The 23,041-nt window shown below is 34.0% G+C and overlaps 1 protein-coding gene and 1 long non-coding RNA gene across 3 annotated transcripts in view; both read left to right on the forward strand.

Moving 5' to 3' along the window:
* PRKG1 (protein kinase cGMP-dependent 1) overlaps nucleotides 1-23,041 on the forward strand; it is a 1,210,052-nt gene that overhangs the window by 514,378 nt on the left and 672,633 nt on the right. The window lies entirely within an intron of this gene.
* Nucleotides 1-23,041, forward strand: part of LOC142875540 (uncharacterized) — a 77,431-nt gene that overhangs the window by 877 nt on the left and 53,513 nt on the right. The window contains exon 2 of the long non-coding RNA XR_012922896.1: nucleotides 1-23,041. This exon is cut by the window's right edge and continues 53,513 nt beyond it. This is a non-coding gene — a long non-coding RNA (uncharacterized LOC142875540).

Raw genomic sequence — 23,041 nt, forward strand, 5'->3', positions numbered from 1 at the left:
GTTAGGATCAGTTGAGTTCAAGACAGGAGTTCAAGAGAAGCCTGAGTGACATAGCAAGACCCCATCTCTACAAAAAATATAAAAAGTAACCAGGCACAGCAGCATATGCCTATAGTCTCGACTACTCAGGAGGCTGAGGCAGGAGGATCACTTGAGCCCTGGAGTTTGAGGTTTCAGTGAGCTATGATGACACCACTGCACTGTATCCCTGACAACAGAGTGAGACCCTGTCTCAAAAAAAAAAAAAAAAAAAAAAAAAGTAGGCCAGGCGCGGTGGCTCAAGCCTGTAGTCCTAGCACTCTGGGAGGCCGAGGCGGGCGGATTGCTCGAGGTCAGGAGTTCGAAACCAGCCTGAGCAAGAGCGAGACCCCGTCTCTACTATAAATAGAAAGAAATTAATTGGCCAACTAATATATATATATAAAAAAAAAATTAGCCGGGCGTGGTGGTGCATGCCTGTAGTCCCAGCTACTCGGGAGGCTGAGGCAGAAGGATTGCTTGAGCCCAGGAGTTTGAGGTTGCTGTGAGCTAGGCTGACGCCACGGCACTCACTCTAGCCTGTGCAACAAAGCGAGACTCTGTCTCAAAAAAAAAAAAAAAAAAAAAGTAATATGTAATATGGACACTGACTTTATTAATGTTCCGGCACCAGAACACTCCCCCTCCCTCACACACACACACACACACACACACACTACTCATAATAGAACTACCTTTAGTTTGTTGCTGCCTCTTGTCTCCATGAATGTTGAATAGTAGAAAAATAGAGGCTGGAAGCCCTTATTCATTCTAGAGTAGTAGAAAAATACTTGTGAAGTGTCTGAAAGTATGGACCTTTCTCTCATCTCTCCCAAAATTTCAGCTCTGCTCTTCAACCAGCTATGGCAACTTGGGCAAGTTACATACATTTTTTGAACATTTGAGCCCTCACTTAGCAGAAAGAAAATGGCGAATGTACTGTAACTCCTCACCTTGCGAAGATTAAATAAGATAATGTACCATAAAGCACTTAGCACAGTAAATTTCACTTTTCATCTAGAAACCTGAAAAATGTATTGTGATTGTACCTAAATGACCACCTAAGGAACAAGCCTCAAATTATGTTCCTCACCTACATACACCTTTGTCAACTACTGCATCAGAACTTCTGTGGGTGAGGCTGAGAAGATGGATTTTAACAAGAATCCTAGATAATACTCAGAAACCAGGGTGTTTCAGAAACACTACCTCAGGGTCTTATCTCCAATTTTAAAATAAAAATCAATAGAAAAATTGGATTTTATATGCATTTTTCAATTTCCTATCAAGACTTCTATTTTGTACTTTCAAAAATATCCTTTCTTTATCTTCTATACATGTGTACTAAAAATAATTTATTTTGATGCTGGCCTATTTGTAATAACTGTTATTTCTTAATCCCTAACATGGAATAAAAAAATACCAAGAAACTAAACCTTTGAATTTACATTTTCACAGTGCCTGTTTACTTACAAGTATTAAACTTAAATGTAACATTGCTTTAATCACCTTCAGTTGTATAGGATGTTTTCAAGTTGAGAGAATAAACAAAATGTAAGAAAGTTTATGTCAGAATTATATAAATATTTAAAGGAATATTTTACTAAAATATACTATGCCCTAGCCAATTTGTTATTGGAATAAGGAGCTAATCTTGACTGAGATGCAAGAAAAACAAAGTCATAAATGTTCTATTCAAAGAAAACAAAGTTTTGTGATCATATGCACACCATACTTAGTAAAAAGGGGAAAAATTGATTTCATTTACTTATTCTTACTTCCCTAATTAGCATTGCATGTACACTATTTCCAGGATGATCTCAATAGATGTCTTCCCATCAGGCAGACTTGAGTTACTCGTTCTGTTCCTGGGAATGTGCATGGGATGACATCAGTGGTGAAGTGGGTCGTCCTAGAATGCTCCTTGCCCAGTAGAATAAATGCAAATGCTGAGCTCACTTTAATTCATTATAAAAATACTCAATGTTTAATACAAATGGTTTAATAATAAAGTTGTGTTTGGTTGAAGAAAAACAAGTACTTGTTGCTATTTGAAGAGACATCACGTAAAATGAAAAAGAATAGGTAAAGAAAGTTACAGTAATAGAGTGATTTCTTGAATTGACTTCTGCACAAGCAGGTAGATGAGAATCTTTATCTTCAGCATCACATTTTGGACAGATCAATGAATAGAAGGTGTGAAGATCGTAAAATTAATAGAGTAGTCCCCCCTTATCTGAGGTTTTGCTTTTTCCATTGTTTCAGTTACCCAGGGTCATTATGTATCATTTTGTATTGTATCAACAGTACAATGAGATATTTTGAGAGAGAACGCAAGAGTGAGTGCATTCATATAACTTTTATTACATTGCATTGTTATAATTGTTCTCTTTTATTATTATTCGTTGTTAATCTCTTATTGTGCCTAATCTATAAATTAAACCTTACCATAAGTATGTATATATAGGAAAAATATAGCACATATAGGGTTCAGTACTATGTGCGGTTTCATGCATCCACTGGGGTATTGGAAATTATCCCCTATGGTTAAAGAGGGGACTTCTGTATATACATTGAGAATTTGAAAGCACAGCATGTACTACTTCATCAGGGAAAAGGCCTTATATATGCTATAACATGCGGCAACAATACCAACAGGACAGAAAAGCAAATAGGCACCATTGATTTTCCCTGGCTCCTCAAATTCCTTACTAATGCACTTGAGGATGTAAATAATACATACAACAGATTGCTTTAGAGGTGATTGTCTCCTTACTGCATGCATAAGTCAAAAAGCACTATTAGTGCATTAACAACTGAGGATCAGTTCCAGATTGCATAGTTTCTTTGTCTAATGACTGTCACAAATGGGAAACTCAAGAGCTAAGTGACTAAACAAGACCATCTTCATAGCTTATCTCATGAATTGCCTTCCTTTGCATCATAAACATTAAAAAGGGAGTTTATGGGACAAATATTCTAAAAGCTTTTTTAATGCATAAAATCTTTATTAAATAGGAAAAGACATAAAAGGTTTTTATGAAGAGTATTACATTGTTCTTTGTAATCCTTCTAAAATGTACTGGCTATTTTTTTTTTTTTTCCGAGACAGAGTCTCGCTTTGTTGCCCAGGGTAGAGTGAGTGCCATGGCGTCAGCCTAGCTCACAGCAACCTCAAACTCCTGGGCTCAAGCAATCCTGCTCCCTCAGCCTCCCCAGTAGCTGGGACTACAGGCATGCGCCACCATGCCCAGCTAATTTTTTTTATATATTTTAGTTGGCCAATTAATTTCTTTCTATTTTTTTATAGTAGAGACGGGGTCTCGCTCTTGCTCAGGCTGGTTTTGAACTCCTGACCTTGAGCAATCCGCCTGGGCCTCTCAGAGTGCTGGGATTACAGGTATGAGCCACCGCATCTGGCCTGGCTATTTCTTTTTTAACCCAGGCAAGATAATTGTAAACAAACTGATGTTACAAGCCTTACGTGATTGTCTTAAGAATTTGTGTTGTCTCAGGAAGGATAATATATCTTAATCTACTATTGTATCTTTCATTGCTTAATGATGGTAGATGGTTCGGTAGGCAGGATGATTCTTCCTTATAATTCCATATTGTTGATAAATAGCCCAAAGTATCTTCCCCTTGATCATATATTTGTATGTGATCTACAAAATATTAATTGAACCATTTCTTGTTCCAATAGAATCTTTAACAGGGACATACCTTGACTTCGTCACAACAGAGGACTTTTTAATTTAATTTTAGTACCATTGGTTTGTATATCATCTATTTCTGTGGACTTTTTGTCTCTCCCAGCTACCTAAATTATGTTCAATAGCTGGCTTCGGTGAGCATTTTCAATAATAAAATAAACTCAGTCTCTTTTTGGTGAGTAGGTTATATTCTTTCCCTTCCCCCTGAGTGGCATCTGTCCAAAAGCACAAAGCACTGATTAAGTTTTCAGTTAAGATGATGGGATGTATGAGATTTATAAATGGAAAGTTATGACCTAGAAATCCATGGCCTCTGCATAAAAGCCAAGTTAATTTCTAGAATATGTACGAAAATGTAAAATTGATAATAGGTAGGACCATATTACTTCTTTTAAGAGTCTATTCTTTCTAACACTTTAACAGACTTTCCTTCTTGGAACTTAATAAGATTAGATTAGAGACAGTTCTGGTATTTTTTTTTAAATAAACTTTTTATTTTAGAATAGTTTTAGATTTACAGAAAAGTTATAAAGAAATCACCCCCATAAGAAATTACCCCCTTGTACCCCCATAATACGCTAAAATTAAAAAAAAAAGAAAATACAGAGACTTTCTCTATGCCTCATGCCCAGTTTCCTTATTGTTAATATCTTATGTTAATATGTATATTTGTCACAACTAATAAACAAATATTGATTCATTATTAATTAATGTCTACTATTGACATTTTAAAAATACATTAAATTGAAAAGAAAATAATTTATATATAATTAAATGTTTGTTTTTTAGTTTTGAAAGAAAATGTACACAGCAAGAATAGGATTCCATATCAATTCATGATTCTGTGGTTCAATGTAGGGGACTAAATAGTAATGTATAACAAATAAACAACTTTTTTTAGGCTCTTATATTGCAATTTATTTCTATAGTATATTTACTTAGACTTTAAAGTATCATATCTAAAATATATCCTATAAGAAACATTGTGAATTTAGGAAATTTTGAAGAGAAAATGGTCTTCCCATTTGACTTGAAACAATTAAGTATTGTCTTGCAAGGTCAATCACCTCAGTAGTAACAACCATCTAGGAGGACCTCCTGTGTGTCAGTTTTTTGCAAGGTGGTTGACACACATTATTTTGGATTCTATTAACAGCCCTGCAAAGTTTATCCCTATATTATAGGTGCAGAAATTAAAACTTAGCAAAGCAGGTAGCTTAGAGTTATACAGCCAGAAAATAATGGATACAGTTTTAAAGGAGGAAGTAGGAGGGGGGAGGGAAAGAGGAGTATGAAGAGGAGAAAGAGGAAGGAGAGAAAGGGGAGAAAGGGAGGAAGAAGATGAGGGAAAGGAAGAGGAAATCTGTCTATGGGGAAACAATTTCCTAAAGTATAAAGCATAAAAAATCATCTCATGTTTGTAACAGTTAGGAGATTTATTATTTAAATCTTAATTATGATTAGTAGAATGAAGTGTTTTGTCATTTTTGCATTATGTAAATAAGGGTGATTGGTCTAAATTGCCATTTTTGTAGATTAGGTTATTATTTAAAACGTATCACCAGCAGGTTTATCAGGGAAGTGATATGGACCTGGTTTAATACCAAAGGCTGCTATTAAGGATGAAAAATATTAAAGAAGTTTATGTTACAAGCTTTCATCTTTTATAAGGAGATATTTGGGGTGGTTATGTATAAAGATACTGCAAGACAAAAATTGTTATAAAGCCAAATGGTCCATATGAGGCATCTAAAATGACTTATATTATTACCTTAGCATAGTTGTGAGGTTGTATTAGCCAATATTTCTATGTAAGGAATAATGGGAAAATTTCCTTTAGATTTAGTAGAGTGTGTGTGTGTGTGTGTGTGTGTGTGTGTGTGTCTTTGTTGTATAACATAGAGACTTAGGCTCTTTTCTTATACTTCTGACCCTGAATGCCTTTCTTGATTAGGGAGTTATAAGTATCTCTGGGTTATCATCTTGAAAAATATTCCCTCTCTTTGATTACTATATTTTCTGTGTCTGATTGTCATTGCTGGAATCTCTTGAATTTTGAGGCTCTGACAGGGTGCTTTTGCCTATTTTGAAAGTATGCAGAATAATCCAGGTTTATCAAGGTTATTTTTAAATGTAAATATACATTAGATAAAATCTTTAGAAAATGTTTCTGTTTCAGCCTCGTTTATTAAGTAAAAAGTAAGTTTCAATACCAAATAACACACTAGAATTAACTCTAAATGAGAGTTTCTCAGTTGTTTAATTGCTTTTGGATTCAGAATCTTTTTCTTCTTAATCACCAGATACACAACTTGAGATTTCATATTTCAGCCTAAAGAAGCACAATAATATTAAGTTAAGGTTTGATATACTATAGCTGTAACAAAAACAGTGACAAAAAGTTTGTCTGCTGGTATTTCTCACTACATTGCCAAATTTGGTAAAAGTTCATATATGGTAGCAATTTATGTTTTTTGGTGACAGAGAAACATAATTTTACAAACATCTTTTTTTCTTCCAAATAATATTTGAAGAGTGTGAATGATTCTGAAAAGAACCCAAATAAATACTAATCTCAGCCACTATGTTGACTTCTGCAAAAGTAATATGAATGGGAGACACCCAGTGAATAGCTTGGTATCTATCTATAGTTTGCTTCTTCCATGACATTCCATTAGGACATACCCCTATTGATAAAGACCAAGATACACGAGACAAGTGTTATGGAAGTGAACTAACTGCTATTAATCAGCAATCCTGCTCTTTAGGTAGTTGCTTCTGGGTAAATTAAGACCAATCAGTAAACTTTCTTTGATCAAGGTCACCTAAGAGAATCAAGGGCATTATTTTTCCTAGGAAAAACTATTATTAATTATATTCTGCTTTAATCATAATCTCATGTACCCCTAGGGCATCAAAAAATAAATATTACATACCTCCTATGTGCCAGGCATCTTTTTATATACTAAGGATACAGTAATTAAAAAAAAAAAAGACATAAAACCTTGTCTTGCTTATGTAACTACTTGTAAAAAGCTAGACAACAGATAAAATATATAAGGAGATTATATTCTGTGATAGTGGTAAATACTATAGACATAAATAAACGGGGCTAGAACTTTGGAGCAGTAGTTACAATTACAGTTTTTAATGAAATCAGGGAGGCTTCACTGAAGAGGGACAGTTGAACAAAGGTTCCCAGCAGGCAAGGGAGTGAGCCGTGCAGATACTGAGGACAAGAGCATCCAGGTAGGAGTAAGCACGTGCAAAGGCCCTGAGAACAGCACATGTTTGTAAGTTTTAGACATGGCATATGACTTTGCACAAAGAAGGAGTGCAGAACATATTTGATTAAGTCAATAATATCATGTTTCTAGATACTTAAAGTATTTTCCCATACATTATGGGAATCAATGATATTAATATTATCCTTTATTAACTCACAGGTAAAATATGTGAATTTGGCATGAATATTAAAATATTGTTCACATACTGAAAAGAATATGCTTAATGTGTAGGATTTCATATCATTTCAAGCCTTAGTTTTTTCATTTGCTCTTCATATTAATGCTTTAAAAGGTTGTGACTTTCTCTCATAATTAGTTGTGAATTGCTTTTGCTAGCAGTGTAATTGGTTGTGAAATTGCACTCTTTTTTTTTTCTTTTTTAAATTCTCTTCATGCTTTGTGAAGAAAAGCAGTCACTAAATCCTTTTCCTTCCTTTATTTTTTGCTGTGTTGAATAGTTTCATCCAGAAGAGAAAGAGAAAAATCCCTGAAAACATTCACACAAAAGGTCATTTGTCCTATCACCAGCTTGCTGATAAAAGCTCAGGAAGTAAATAGTACTCCCTGGTAAAATAATCACTGATAATGGAAACACCAAACGAATAAGATAAATACCAAATTCTTTAAAATAATAATCTAATGCTGCTCTTTTAAGTTGGGATGCATCTTTTTTTTCTTATGAATCTAAAACTCTAAAGGATTCATTCTCCAAAGGTCTTTCTCTTATTGCTTGTGCTGCAGTTTGAATTAGGTCTTTGTCTTCAGCTATTCTCACACTGCCGAGGGAGCTTCTGGAGAGCAGAGACCCACTGCCTTTCTGAGGAGGTTATGGATTTAGAGCAGACCCTGGTTCCTGCTTCTCATATTGCAGCAGCAAGAGACTAGTGGCAGTGTTCTTTGTGAATAAAACAAAACAAAACAAAAAAAAATAAAGCACACACTAAGTGGTGCAGGCAATGCTGAAAGTGCCCAAATACCACTCATGCCCATGAGCTACATGATTGGCCTTGGATTTAGAAGCCTGAAGGTGAATTATCCTGTTGGGTTCAGATGAGTGCAATTAGCCAGCCAGTTAAGCATTAAAGTGGATATGAACTTGAACTAGAGTATATCTAATGTGCAAACTAATTGTAGCCGTTTTATCTAGCAGGTTCTAAAATTACCCTTGAAAATTAGAACACTTGTCCCTGCAAATTCTTATGAAATAGCCACTGTTCAGACTAGAAAGGAATAAACCCCACAGGTCTTCTGGTTAAATAAATGTTAAGATATTTGCTTTTGTTTGGTGAAAAAACTGTAGCATTGGAATATGTGGATTGGAATACTGAAATTGAACTTTTGGTAAATAAGCGATTTGGGAAATTGGAGCATAATAGCATCATCTATCTGACAAGAATACGATGAAGCTTGAGTGAGGTTGGCAGTGTTCTTGGTGTTCTTTCAGATGAGATTCTGAACTTATTTATTATAAGTCTGGCAATGGGGAAATCTAAAAAGAGAAAAGACATAGCAGACTTCTTCCCAAGAGATGGCCTTGGGAAGATAAGACCTATAAATAAGAGAGATCAAGAGTAAAATAGTGTAATGATTGGCATCATCATCATGACAGAAATAAAACTTACGTGCCAAATACAGAAACTATAATTTTTAAGTTCCAAGGAGGGAAAGATTATGGCAGACTAGCAATTCCTAGAAATTTCTCCCTCCAAGAATGAGATTTGGCATTGGACTCATGGTATGTCAAAGATAGAACAGGATGTAGAGACCAACTGGTCCAGTTTCTCATTGTGCAGGTGTTAGGAATTGCACAGACGTGTAAAGCCACGAGTTAAATGTGCCTGCCAGTGGCAAAGATACCCTTAACACTAGACCAAGCAGTTCCTTCCTCTTTTTATTTGCTCAGGCATGGATTCATTGAGCAAACATTTTGAGTGCTTATATGTTATCCAGATACTGCTCTGGTTATTAAGAATGAAGCCATGGGCAAAATTCACAAAATCCCTTGATGTAATGGAACCATGCATTCTAGTCGATGATATACACAGTGAGTTTAGATTTTTGCAAATAATTTGTCTTAGTGACTATAGTGTAACGGGATTAGGGTGTACAGGTAAGATATTGCAGGAATCTCTACAAGTTGTCATTCACACAGAGAACTAAATTATAAAGAGCTAGCTGTGGTCTAGGTGCGGTGGCTCATGCCAGTTATCCTAGCACTTTGGGAGGCCGAGGCGGGAGGATTGTTTGAGCTCAGGAGTTCGAGACCAGCCTGAGCAAGAGCAAGACCCCATCTCTACTAATAATAAAAAGAAATTATCTGGCAACTAAAAATATATAAAAAAAATTAGCCGGGCATGGTGGCACATGCCTGTAGTCCCAGCTACTCAGTAAAGACTCTGTCTCAAAAAAACACAAAAGTGCTAGCTGTGGGTGAAAAAATGTTCCTGGCAGAGAAAGCACAAAGATCAAAAGCTCTGTGGAAGAAAAAGCTTGACTGGATAGCAAGGAGGACAAATTGGATGGGGCACATTGAGGGGTGAAATCTGATGGTATATACCTCTAGTGTACAACATAAAAATGAGTAGGATTTAAAGAGTGATAGGTAAGAGGAGATGGCATTCAGAGAAGAATAATTTTTGTAAACAAAGGTACAGAATTAAGAAGTAAGCATTGTCCTGTGGTCACTCATTGTTCTTCAGTTGATAAGTTCTCATCTCAATTTGGGAAAGAACAGTGCATTGGTAAGACAAATAAATAAATAAATAAAAAGTAGATGTTATGTTCTCAACATATACACACACAAAATAACATAAATAAATAAAATAGTAACTAGGGGAGATGATGGATACATTAAGTAGCTTAACTGTGATTATTTCACAATGTGTACATGTATCAGAACCTCAAGTTGTACATCTTAAATATATACAATTTTTGTCAGTTAAATCTCAGTGAACATGGAAAAAAATAGAAAATACTATAGGCAACTTGAAGAAAGAGTTTTGTAAAACAGATTCAACCCAACTCAATTTTTAAATTTTTCTCTGTTTGCACTAAAATTTGCCATTCTGCTCATTTTTTAAATATATATGTGCCTCCCTACTCACTTTATGTATGAAGACATTTAGTAGGCTGATGGTTGGAGTGGGAGAGAGGAGACACTTTTCCTTGCTCACATCTGCAGCACCAAAAGCAAAGGAAAGCCTCCGGGGATCACTGTATCAGGCTGCTGAGTGCAGGTCCCTGGGACTTCTCCTTTTCCAAGCCCATCTGCCTTCCTAGACACTTTTCTGAGTAAGCAAGGGCTGATTTCCAGGCAGCACTTACATTGTCAGGTTAGATTTTGTACATCAGAGCATTTATGGGAGACCACATTACCCAGTGAGATTTTACTTGGCAAGGTACATCCTCCTAAAGCAGGAACTAAGAGTTTTATATTACCAGATCCAGCCAGACATGGTGCAAAATGCAATTAACTGATTAGTTTTTTAAAACCACACTGGTGTCTTAAAGCACTTCATTTGAAGCTTTTCCAGGACTGGTGAATATTGGACCCTCAAGTTTGATGGAGAAAGATTTTCTAGGCTATATTCTTCCCTTTCAGCTTCTTGGCAGCATTATTGTCAGAGAATCTTCTTTCCTCTCCATGAGCAAATGCAACAGCCGCTAATCTGGAGAGAGACTGTGCAATTTAAATGGGAAGCTGAGTCATGTTTTGTCTTCTCAAGAAAAAAACACTAGGTTTGGAAAGCGGACTTAGGTATTTTCATTCCATCCCATTGTTGAATATTCTTCACCCTCTTGTGGGTAATCAGGGTGTTATCCTAATTCTTGGAAGAAGATGACATGTTATTTTGTTTGCAGCTTTTTATGATCCAAATGTTTGCACAGTGCAAGAAATACATTCTTTAATTTGACATCCAAATGTGTGCATAGTGCAAGAAATATATTCTTTAATTTGATTGACCAGGATGCCATGAACTCACTGTCTCTTCTAAGCAACAATTGCTTACATATACAGCACGATAGAAATAATTTATTTCCTCATATTTTTCAACTGTAAACTTAATGTGCCCAGTTGTTGACTTTTCTGTTAGAAAATAGAGAATCTTTATATTCAAATGACTTTTAGCAAGTATTGAATTTGAAAGGCTAACTTCAAACATCAAATGCTTTTTAGTGTCCCTTCACCCCATATAAAACAACAAAATGAACCAACTCCCATAATAGTATAAGAATTCTTACAGCATCATTACACCTTAACTTTACATCTTACACTTCATACACCACAAAAAAAATGAAGATTGCAAGATGCTAGTATGCCTTATAATTAGGAGACCATTGGTCACAATGTAATGAAGAGGGGTAGTTTGGAAGTGGACATGGTACCAATAGACATTGTTGTAGTAAGTAGTGGTGGCTGCAAGGATGAGACATGATGATACCAGGTGTGGGCTAACCAGATTAGACTCTTTTGGGTGTAGATAAGACATTCAAGGATATAAAGTAGTATAATTCAAAAACTAGTTACTACATACTAATATTACTTCCCCTGTACCTAATTCCCCTGTATACTCAAAAGAGTTTTGATTTCTTCTTCTTGTCCAAACACATACATATTTTAGTCAGGAGTAAACCAAATCCTGGGAGTATACAACCACTTGCTGTTAGCAAATACTGGAAGACAGTAGGAGATGAAAGCCAAAATGAAATTGTGTTTTACCTGGGAAAATTAAGAAAACATGTGTGTCTAGGATGGTTTCTTATAAATTGATGTGTTTGATATACTTTGTCTTAGCTTCCTAAGAAACCAAAACACAGGGGAAAGGATGATCAACTTTGGAGTATTTGTCTTCATTAAATGCCTGAATGACAGTACAGTGATCTGTCTTCTATGCCAAGCTAAATTGTGAACTATAAAATTGTAGTATTCATAGTTGTAGTAATATCATCTACCCTTCGTAAAATACTTTCTGTGTACTAGGCACTGTGATGAGTGCTTTATATCCTCCATCTTATTTCATCTAAATTATAATGCATGAAGCAAGTACTATTATTTACAGAGAAGAAAACTCACATTAGGAAAGTTGTGGTAAAAATTTGGCAGAGTCACCATGGTAGTAAATGAAGGAGCCAGGTGTCATACCAAAGCAGTTTGGGCTTCAGAAAACAACCAAAACTACAGTAGTATGATGTTGAGCACATCACTTAATTTCCCTGCATTCGTTTCTTTAGCTATTAATTTTTTTTTTCAAAAGTAAGTGTGCCTCCCTGATGAGGCTGTTGTATTAAATAACATAATGCCTATAAATTCTGACAGCTCTGCCTAGCATATAGTAGGCTGGTACTACTAGCTAGTGTGGCATATTTCTACTACAACTCCTTTAACTGGCAGCTGCTCATCTGAAGCTTTCATTTTTCCAGAGCATTTTGATATTTCCTTGAATAGATTAATTTGAATCTGATGATATGATGTTATAGCTAAGATTCTAATCTTGATACAAAGACCCAAACTAGGATATATATGATATAAACAAGCATGGTATACAGAGGATATAATGGTTTGTGTGGGTAACACATACAGTTGACCCTTGAATAACATGGGGATAAGGGAAGTCAACCTCTAGCACAGTCAAAAATGCATGTATAACTTTTGACTCCCCCAAAACTTAACTACTAATAGCCTGCTCTTGATTGAAAATGTTACCAATAATAATAGTTTATTAACACATATTGTACACAGTATATGCATTATATGCCATATTCTTATAATAAAATAAGTTAGAGAAAAGAAAATGTTATTAAGGAAATAATAAGGAAGGGAAAATATGTTTATGATCAAGTGGAAGTGGTTCCTCATAAAGGTCTTTGTTCTCACCATCTTCACATTGAGTGACTCAGGGAGAGGAAGAGGAGTGTTTGTTCTTGCTGTCTCCAGAGTGACAGAACCAGAAGAAAATCCACAAATCAATGGATTTGTGCAGTTTAAACATGTTCAAGAGTCAACTGTATAGATATGTGTGTGCGTTTTCTTGTTGCTGGTGCAAATTACATATTTAAACCATTTTACTGTGACCTGTTGATTTTCTCCTAAGTCCCTATTTTAGAAGACTTTGAAAAAAAAGATATCTAAGTACCCTGAAAATAGACTGTGATTTGCACATCCTTCAAAATTAATGTGTAGGATGTCAAAATGAAGCCAGATGAAAGAAATGAGATTGCTTATTTTTAAAATCAAACTGTATTATCATTTATACTAGTTATTCTATAGCACCTATATAGTTTTAAAGTTGGGTCAATTCATCATGGAACTTGAACTCACCAAAGCCTGGATCTGGAAGTTTTACAGAACTGCATGTATATATATATTTTTTTTCAGAGTTCATGGATCTTTTTTTTTTTTTTTTTTTTTTTTTAGCGTATCATGGGGGTACAAGTGTTAAGGTTACGTACATTGCCCGTGCCCCCTCCCCCCTCAAATCAGAGCTTCAAGCATGTCCATTTCCCCAACATTGCACATCTTACTCATTGTGTTTGTATATACCCATCCCTTCCTCCCCCCTCCCCGCTGCCTGACACCCAATAAATGTTATTCCTATGCTTATGCTTGTGATATAATATGTGTAATTTACATTATGCCACTAATTTTTTCTTAGCACAAGTTCTGAGGTGAGATTGCCAGAGTTTGAATCTGTCTCTACCATTTATTATTAATACTATTTATGCTTAAGCAAGTTATTATATTTAGATTCTCTGCATATGACTCGCTCACATGTACAATGGAGATAATAGTCACTTAAATAATTAGGAGTATTGTGAGGATTAGAGTTTATGTGTCTGCCATGTAACAATCCTCAATCAATATTAGCTGCTATTAATATAATTATTATCAAAATCATCATTCTTATTCTCATTTTTAGAAAATAGTTTATTGAAAAAGAGACTGAATCAGTAGATGAATCCTATAGTTAATCTCTAAATTATGTTAATATTATATTTTCCCATCAATAAAATAGAAATAATACTTGTCCTGACTATCTCATTGGGTATGTTTTGAGGATCTAATGATGTTCCACTGGTGTAGGTGGCGTGGGAATTGCCAGGTGTTATGTAAACACAAAGTGTTATTGATGTTTTATCAAAAAAAATGAGCCTGGGAGAGAGGGATGATATTTCATATGGAACAGTCCACTTTAAGAAACACAGGAGATTTTCATGAGGTCTTGGGTATAGACAGGTAGATATCTGGAGCTCTAGCTCAAAATAAGAAAATATCAAAAAGGCATGAACATACTGACATGAGAAATTTATGTTTTACACCTACTTGGGGAATATAAAATGCTTTTTATGAGCAAGTATGGTTGAGATAAAGATTATAATTTATAATGGGGAAGAATTTCTTATTTTCCGTTGAGCACATTTTGAATTTTCACTGGTACTTTATCTAATCGGTGATGTATGATATATATGTTATTGCAGAGCTTTCACCTTTCAGAAATGTGCAAATCAGTTTGGTATACACTGCAAGTCCTGAGACTAGTAAGGCATAAAACTTCATATCTCCTTACAGAAAAGCATAATAAATATTGTGAGGGTGGAGAAAGAAAAAAGGAAATTGAGAGAGAAAAAGAAAGAGAGAGTGGGCAGGAAGTGGATGCCAAAGTTTGGCATTATTTGTTTTCTAGAGAAAAGAACAGCATAGAGTAATTTGTGGTTGTCACATTTGAACACACAAAATCAAAATTTTTTTCAAAAATCAATTTGCTTTGTGGATGGTTCCATTTTTGCTTTTGTAATTTTCTGAGTAAAACACATTTTTTAATCTTTGCTGACAATCCTTCCTATCTGAAAATCTGAGCTATCTGTCAGAAATCATTATGTCAACCATACACTGTGCCATGTGATATTTTGCATTTATATTGAGTCTTTCAATCAATAAAAAAAAATTAGAGTGCTTTAAGGATCATTCTTGCACAGTAGCAAAAGGAAATCATAGTTTAAGACTAAGTGGCTTTTCATATTTTACAGAGCACACTGGAGAAATTTAGTACAACCCAAAAGAATGGCACTCCTGGGTCTGAGTGTAGGCAGTGTTAGTGTCAGGGAATTATGAATTGTTTAATGCTGAAGGATACTTTAGAGAGCAAACCAGGTCAACATCCCCATTTACAGATGAGAAAACAGAGCCACAAAATAGACTGGTTCAATGGTTCTGTTCTCAAAGTGGGATTTCTGCAGCATCTGTATCTCCTAGGAATACATTAGAACTGCACATTCTTGGAGCCTGCTCAAAGACCTACTGAAACTCTGAAATCAAGCCCAGCAATCTGTATCTTAACAAGCCCTCCCAGTGATTCTGATATACATTATAGCTCAAGAACCACTGGACTAGATAGTAATCTTTCTAACACCTATCCCGGTGTTTTTCCCATTGTACCATGCTGCTTCTCCTCTTCTCTTTCAATGAAAGTCTTCCTCTTTAGGACTGAGTGGAATGAGACTCTAAACTCAACTGTGTCCACATGCACAAAGCACAGTGGGAAAACCAAGGAAATGATTTTGTAATACAGTCCTAAAAACACCTTTGCCTGATTTGAGAATCGTTAGATGAAAGTACTATTCTTAAAGCCTTAACAATGTAGATAATTGTCTAATTTCCCTAATTCACAGAATTCTGATTATCCTAGAATCTCTAAGAGACATTCAGGGATTCTACTTTAGCCTCATATTATTTAGAAAGAGCCCTAATAGCTTGATTAAAATGAGTCAATCGTATATCTCTTCACCTGTTTTGCATCCAGATTAATAAACAACTGCAAAAACTAGTAAATGGAGCCTGAGCTATCTTTTTAGTTTTTTTAATCCATCCAGCAAATACAAATACATCCTTAACTACATTGTAAACTTATGTATATTGCTCTGAATTATTAATGGGTATTTTAGAATGCTGAGTATGGAACAAATGAGAATTAATACATTTTGAATTTAATCACTAAAAGTAGATTGCTATTACTAAACTCTGAATAATATGTAAATTATCCTTTTGATTGGCTTAAATCAGTTTACTTAGATTCATTGTAATTCTCCCGTAAAATAATTGTAATGGGCTTTTTGCAAACAAATCAGGTACACGTTTTTCATCAGTGAATGCAAGAAGAAACAATGAGAATATTCTTTGAAGACAGAAGCCAATTTTCCATGAAGCTAATAAACCCATAAACTCAGGGCCCTTCCAAAACCCAGTGCCTAATTTTGAACTTGTAATTTTTAATTATTTTTCTTAAAGAGGGACCTCAAAATTGTATAAGCTTCAGGCCCCACAAAATCTAGATCCACCTTTGGCTAGGGAGTGTTATGTACTCTGTCTGTGGGCAGAAATACTTTACATGTTGCACGAGGTAAAAGCCTTTTCATTTATGTCCAATGAACATTGAACCAAAATGAGTACCCATGTCAGTTTTAAAGCTGGTAGAAATTGTTTCTGTATAAGCACCTTGACAGTTGCAAGTGGCTTTGGATTAGCATTAGACTGGGTTGTCAATCATTTCTTTAGCATTTTAGATTTCCTTTCTCTTGAGAAGAGATAAACAAGAAGCACTTAGCAGCTTACCATGACATTAGGCAATGGAGCATGTATTCACACACTTATAAGTGTCTAAATGCTTTCAAAAGAAGGGCAACTTTACTTTTGGTCAGTTCTGGCCCCAGGAATCCAAAAACACTTTTTAGTTTAAAAATTTGAAGAGAAAGCATCTTGATTCAGATCTGAAATCAATGCCAAATGTTTGTTAGATAGATATATCTTTGATTTGTTTGTATGGCTTACATCTCTGATGTCTTAGAATGACAGCATGATTTACATCTTCATTTTAGGGAAAGAATGGTTTTCTTATCATTCAAGGAGACAAAAAAATGATTCAGTTGTAAATATGACCCAGTTGAAGTAGTTTGGATGTTATAGCTAATTTCAAAATTCCCAAGGGAAGGATTGCGTGATTGCTATGGTCTTTTTTGGTTAGTATTTTAAAGGTGAAATGCTGCCAGCAATGCTTTTAAATCATTCACTGCTACAGAAGGGAGATATGAGGGAAAAACAAGCCATGTTAGCATATCTAGATAATAAACAGAAGCAATGACAGCACTCAACATTCTAACACACTCTGTATGTGTTCACATACAGAGGCTTAGATCCATTTAGAGTTTTAGACTCATTACCTCTTTCCTCAGCATTATTATTAACCAGTTGCCATTTAGTCCAACTTAATTAATCTCTCTAAGCCTCAGTTTTTTCAACTATCAAAGGAAAATAATATCTACTACAGATTTTTGAAAATAAAGTATATGAAACTTCTAGGACGGTGCCTGGCACCCAGTCAACAAATAATAATGCAAGACAGACTTTATAGCATTTTCAGTGAATAAATTGGGTACATGAGATCATTTTGTATACATGAGATCACCTGTGGGCATCCAAGTTGAGAATGAAAGTTGCCTCTTGCCTACTATACTTGTCTGTATTTGAGTAACAAAGACTGGTGCTTTTGTTGACATAGTTGAAGGAGTAAATGGTAAGAGCAGGAGGGACAACTAACTGCCATGTTCTAACTATTTTCTCTTAATAACATAACAGATGATATAATCACTTATAAGGAATAGGTTGCACTTTGTCGTGTCACTTTATTTTGAAAGCTGGTGGCTCGTTAAATTTCCTGCCATTCATGGCTAAGCGTGAGCTCTGTGGGTCTCCAAAGAAGCATCATACATGATTCATGTGGTGCTGAAAAACTAAGCTGGGTTCCAGAGGTTTATTAATGTTTTTTTTCAAAGTCATAGAGGGATCACAATTTAAGATTAGTATTTCTCATCACCTTCTCTTTGCATTTTTCTTTAATCCTCATTCAGTAAGAAGTTGGGCTAGGTTAGGTTTCTCCAGAAAGTAATATGCTAGCATAAGATTCCAATAAGACCAATGCTACCCAAGGGCAGAGTATGCAATTTGAGGTGTGCTCCATGGTTTGTGGTTCTGCTAATGTTTTGTTATTGTTTTTTAATTACCCAACAGCTTGCTACAATGACTGAAATCTCTACCATAGGAATTGCTTTGTGCATTGAGATATTCTTTTCCAGAATGCCACAAAAAAAGGTTCATATTTGGCCTGGGGTGGTTTAACTTGGTCAGTGGGAAGACTTGATTCTTCTATTTCTAGACACTTATACAACTTATTGTGATTAGTTTCATTTCTCTTTGGCCACCAGGAAAACTGTGTTAAATTAAATAGATAAAAAATGTATTAGATCATATTAATTGACATGCTGTGTCATGATTAATGCCATAGTCCTTTTTAACCTAGGACTTTTCTTAAGCTCCTAAGGACTTGCACAACTTTGAGAATAGAGCCATCTTAGAGATGAACACCAGTTCTAATATACTAGCACTAGTCAAAAGGATAATTTAAAAAATAGATTAGTAGAAATTCTAGAGGGTTCAATATGAGATTAATTGGTAACTTTTCATTAAACTTGTATTCAAGTAAAAAAATTTTAAAGACATTATATACAAATAATACATGTTCATTGTTATGAAAATAATACTATAAAATATAAACATATTATAACAGCTAATATGTGCTTAGTTCTTACTATGTACCAGAAACTTGGCTAAAATTTTATATTATGACGTAGGTAGGTATTATTATTCCCATACACAGTTAAGAAAATGACAGCTTCAGGAAGTTAAATAACTTGCCTTTGATCACACACTTTGTAAATAATGAGGTTGGAATTTGAACTTAGGTACACTGGTTTCAGAATTATGACTCTCAACCACTACGTTTTACAAATTCAACCCAAGTTCATGACTCCTTGTTAACATCCTTCCAAACATTTAGTTATATATATGAATATTTGTATGCATGTACATGTATATTGATATATAAAATTTTATATAATGAAATCTTACTTCATATGTTGCTATGTAAACTACCTTTTGTTCAATGATATGTCATGGGCCTCATTCTATGTAAAAAAAGAATTGGCATACATAACTTTAATGGTTCTATAATATTATATTCTATATCTCAAAAACAGAGCCCTATTGATAAATACATGTTCTACCCTATTTTGTAAATAGGGAGATACAGGTAAGTTCCCTAGAAAATCCTTTTACATGTACTCTCTATACAGACGAGATTGTTTCCATAGGGTAAATCCTAGTAGAAGGACTACTGGGGCAAAGGATATAACCATTATATATTTTGCTGCATATTTCTAAGCAATTAAACAGAAATTTCTCCTCCCACCAACAATGCAAGGGGGCAGTATCCCATCTTTAAATGTTCTTTTCAAAATTAAATTATAATAGCATTTTTTTTAAATTGGCTAATTGGAATTGTTTGAAGATGGAATTATTTTCAGTTTTTATTGTCATTTGTGTCTGGGGAATTAGTAAGCAAACTTGTATTTTTAAATAGTCTTATGATTCAAACGAATATTTACAAACTTGAACTCTTAGACTCTCATCATATTAGTAAAATTTATGATACCTTTCTGTGTCACTTATATTGCTCATTTTAAAATCCATTTCTTCTTTATAAAATAGAATTATTATATTTGTATTCTATAAAGTTTACTGCCAAAAATTTTAAGGTAATCTCTTAATGTTTCTGAGATGGAGTAAAATATTGTAGGACTGTGTGGCTGGTTTCATATTGCAGTAAAAATCACTTTATCTAAAAGCCTTTCCTGGAGGATATTTTTATGAGATAAATGGTTTCCTATTTTAGGTACATTGTTTCCCATAAAACAATAAATTCTAAATGTGTTAGCATTGTACATTTTCATCAGATGAGTTAATCTGCAGACCTAAAACTTTTAAAAAGCAAAAATATTTCCGTATAATATTACCATAAAAAACAATACCTTGCTAGTGTTTCTAGTCAAAACACAAATATACAGACATACTAACTTTTTCAAGTCAACCATATACTTTATTTTACCATTCTTAAATAATATTAATGTTGTGTAGTCTTCTTATAATTATGTGCATTTATTTATTATATTTACTAAAATATTAAATATGGTATTCCTATTGAAACACTGACTGATTAAAGAAATTAGGCACATTATTGAAATTTCATCATGATAGAAGATAGAGATATGTAGTTGACTTTTTCCATTTCTATCACTTTTACCACTTACAAGTTGACTTTATGAATTTGTCAGGATTTATGAAGCAATATACTTGCCAAATTGTACCATCCTATAAACAAAAGCATCCAAAGCCTGAAACAGCTGACATCGTGGAGTTTGGTTGTTTCAGTTTTGATCACCTGTGTTTCTTCTGGTTCCATATGTTGTTTATATTTGTCTAAGTTACATTTTTATCATTGGTTACTTACTTAGTTCCTCTCTTGTGGTATTTCCATGCTTCCTGGAATATTATTTGATATACTCAATTGACATGCAGATTTTTCAAATTTGCTATATTAATGAAGGTGCTAAGTCACCTGGAAGTTGTTTCTGTGACAGTTAGGCCTCACCGAGATGGACAGATTTCGTGTTTTTTTAGAATTCTCTAATCATGTTCATTTTCAGGCTATAATTACAGGCCAGAGGTTTATAAGTTATAGTCTGTTAAATTCTTCCTTCTAGAGAGTTGTTGAATCAGTGACATAGTATTCTTCATCCCTATTCTCTCCTTTAGTTATTTCTATCAAATTTCATGATAGGTATTATTAAATAAATCCAAGCACATTTCAATTAGATCATTGGTAAATGTCCATCTTTACAAAAATTTCTTTTATACTCCTTTAATCTGCAGACTTACATTCAAGTGTCCAAGTTAATAACGTGAATTTTTAAATGTTATAATTGCCTTCAGAAACCATATTGTTTTAGGTTTTAATTTACATTCAAATATTTTTCTAGAGATAATGATAATCACTTTTCCTTGTCATTTTCTATTTTTAAAGATTTTTTTTCTTCAATCCTCATCTTTTCACAGCCCCAAATTTTGTCTAACATGACTATATTTTTTCATAGTAAGTAAAGAAATACAAAGGAACAGCCTAGAATAGTTTAATCCATCTTTGTTGGGCAGTGGTGAGAGGGCAACATTGAAGTTTGCCTTCTCACAGAGCCAAGAACTTTAGGATTAGTGTAACTGAGAGAGGGTTGATTCTTTCAAATAAATAAGCCCCTTAATTAAGCATACTGTCAGTAAGAAATTGTCTATTTATCCTTTAATGTCTTTCAGTGATTGCTTTGGAATGAGATATTAATGCCAAAATCTTCAATTGAGTCTGTAGGAAGATATTGTGTTATTTATGCAAACTCTATAAAGAAGTCTGTGTTAATTATAGTGATTTTTTTCCTACTTTATATTTGGAAATCTTTGAAATTATGCTTTAATTAAATTATGACTAACCACAGACCGTTTAGCATATTTAAGTCAGTTTCATGTTGTGAAAGTGTGTTAATTTTACCCCACTGTTGCCATTTTGCTGTTTTTCCAGAAGAGTTTGGGATCAGTTCCCTTGATTTTTTTTTTTCAACAATAGCTGTTTTAGTAATCCAGGGGTAGTATTAATCCATTTGTGAAATGCATGTGAAATTAATCCACATAGAAAAGGTGAAGTGTGATGTCTTCCATATATTTGGTAACAATTATTCAATGTCTTTGACTCTAAAACATTAACATAAATGTTTCCTTTGTTATTCAGTTTTGTGTTACTGTTATAGTAAGGAAGATAAAATTTCAGAAAGAGTAACATGTCACTACAGTACCTAAAAAGGGAGCACAGCTTTTAACAAAATGTTATGTTTTAATTACACCATATTCACTGACTTTAATTGGTAATGAAACTAATATCTGGAATACAAAGTCACAAATGAAAGAGAAAGCATAACATTTTGACTAGATTTTATTAAGTCCTCTTCTGATCTATTAACTATATCAGAAGACTGGCCATTGTTAACTAATTCTGTGGTAATAATTTCATTTTCACTATGTGTACATTTAATTTTAAAATGTTCATATTTAAGCCAGTAAATTTCTCTTATGACCATTAGCACTAATAGACTTTAACAGTTTTTGCCATCACTTCTAAGAGATCTTCCTTAAACACCCTGTGTAAAGTATACCCTACCCCAACACAAGTCATTCTTTGACATGGCATCTTCTTTTATTCTTCTTATAGAGTTTATTAATAACTCTATTAATGTTATTAATAAAATAATAACATTATTTTATTTTCTTATTGCTAAATTCTTGTCTGTTTCAAATAATATCATCTACCCAGTAAAATACAAAAAATAATAATAATAATAAGTTCTTTGAGACAGGAATTTAATCAGTATTATCTATGCTATATCTGTAGCAACTAGGACAGTGCTTATCAATTATTAGGTGCTCAGCATGCAATTGTGTAAATCACTGATTTACACAATTAGCACAAAGGTGCTAATAGTTTTCCATAAACGTGTATGGCTTTGTTTGTGTGTGTGTGTGTATATGTATTCTCAAATTACTGTGCTAATTGCTATGATGGATACAAAGTTGATCAGACAATGATAATATCATTGACAATCTTCTTGCAAAAAGGGGGAGCTAAAATATGGGAATGAAACAAAACTAAAAGCAAAAAGAGATGCAGATAAAGCATATCAGCAATGTTAGGAGATAATAAAATTGTTTTTTCCTTAAATGGAACATACTGCAGAGAGTATGCCATTTACCCTGGTCTTTGGTGGCTTAAAATTTCTTGAGCAAATGTCAAGTTAATTTTGAAATAATTACTGGAAAAGTGCTGAGGCAGAAAATCATTTTAATGTGAGTAGTATAAATTATTCCTCAGGTGCCCTTAAGGTTTGCATATGTACTATAATGGAGCTTAGACAAGCTAAATTTTGCAGTGAAACTTTCATGTTTTGTAGGATTAATTCACAATATTTAATGGTATGGCATATTATATAACATTTACAGAAACTTTTCCTCACTCTCTTATTTGAAATGAGAATCAATCCTGT

Source organism: Microcebus murinus, chromosome 14 (assembly GCF_040939455.1).
Source record: "Microcebus murinus isolate Inina chromosome 14, M.murinus_Inina_mat1.0, whole genome shotgun sequence".
Taxonomy (NCBI): Eukaryota; Metazoa; Chordata; class Mammalia; order Primates; family Cheirogaleidae; genus Microcebus; species Microcebus murinus.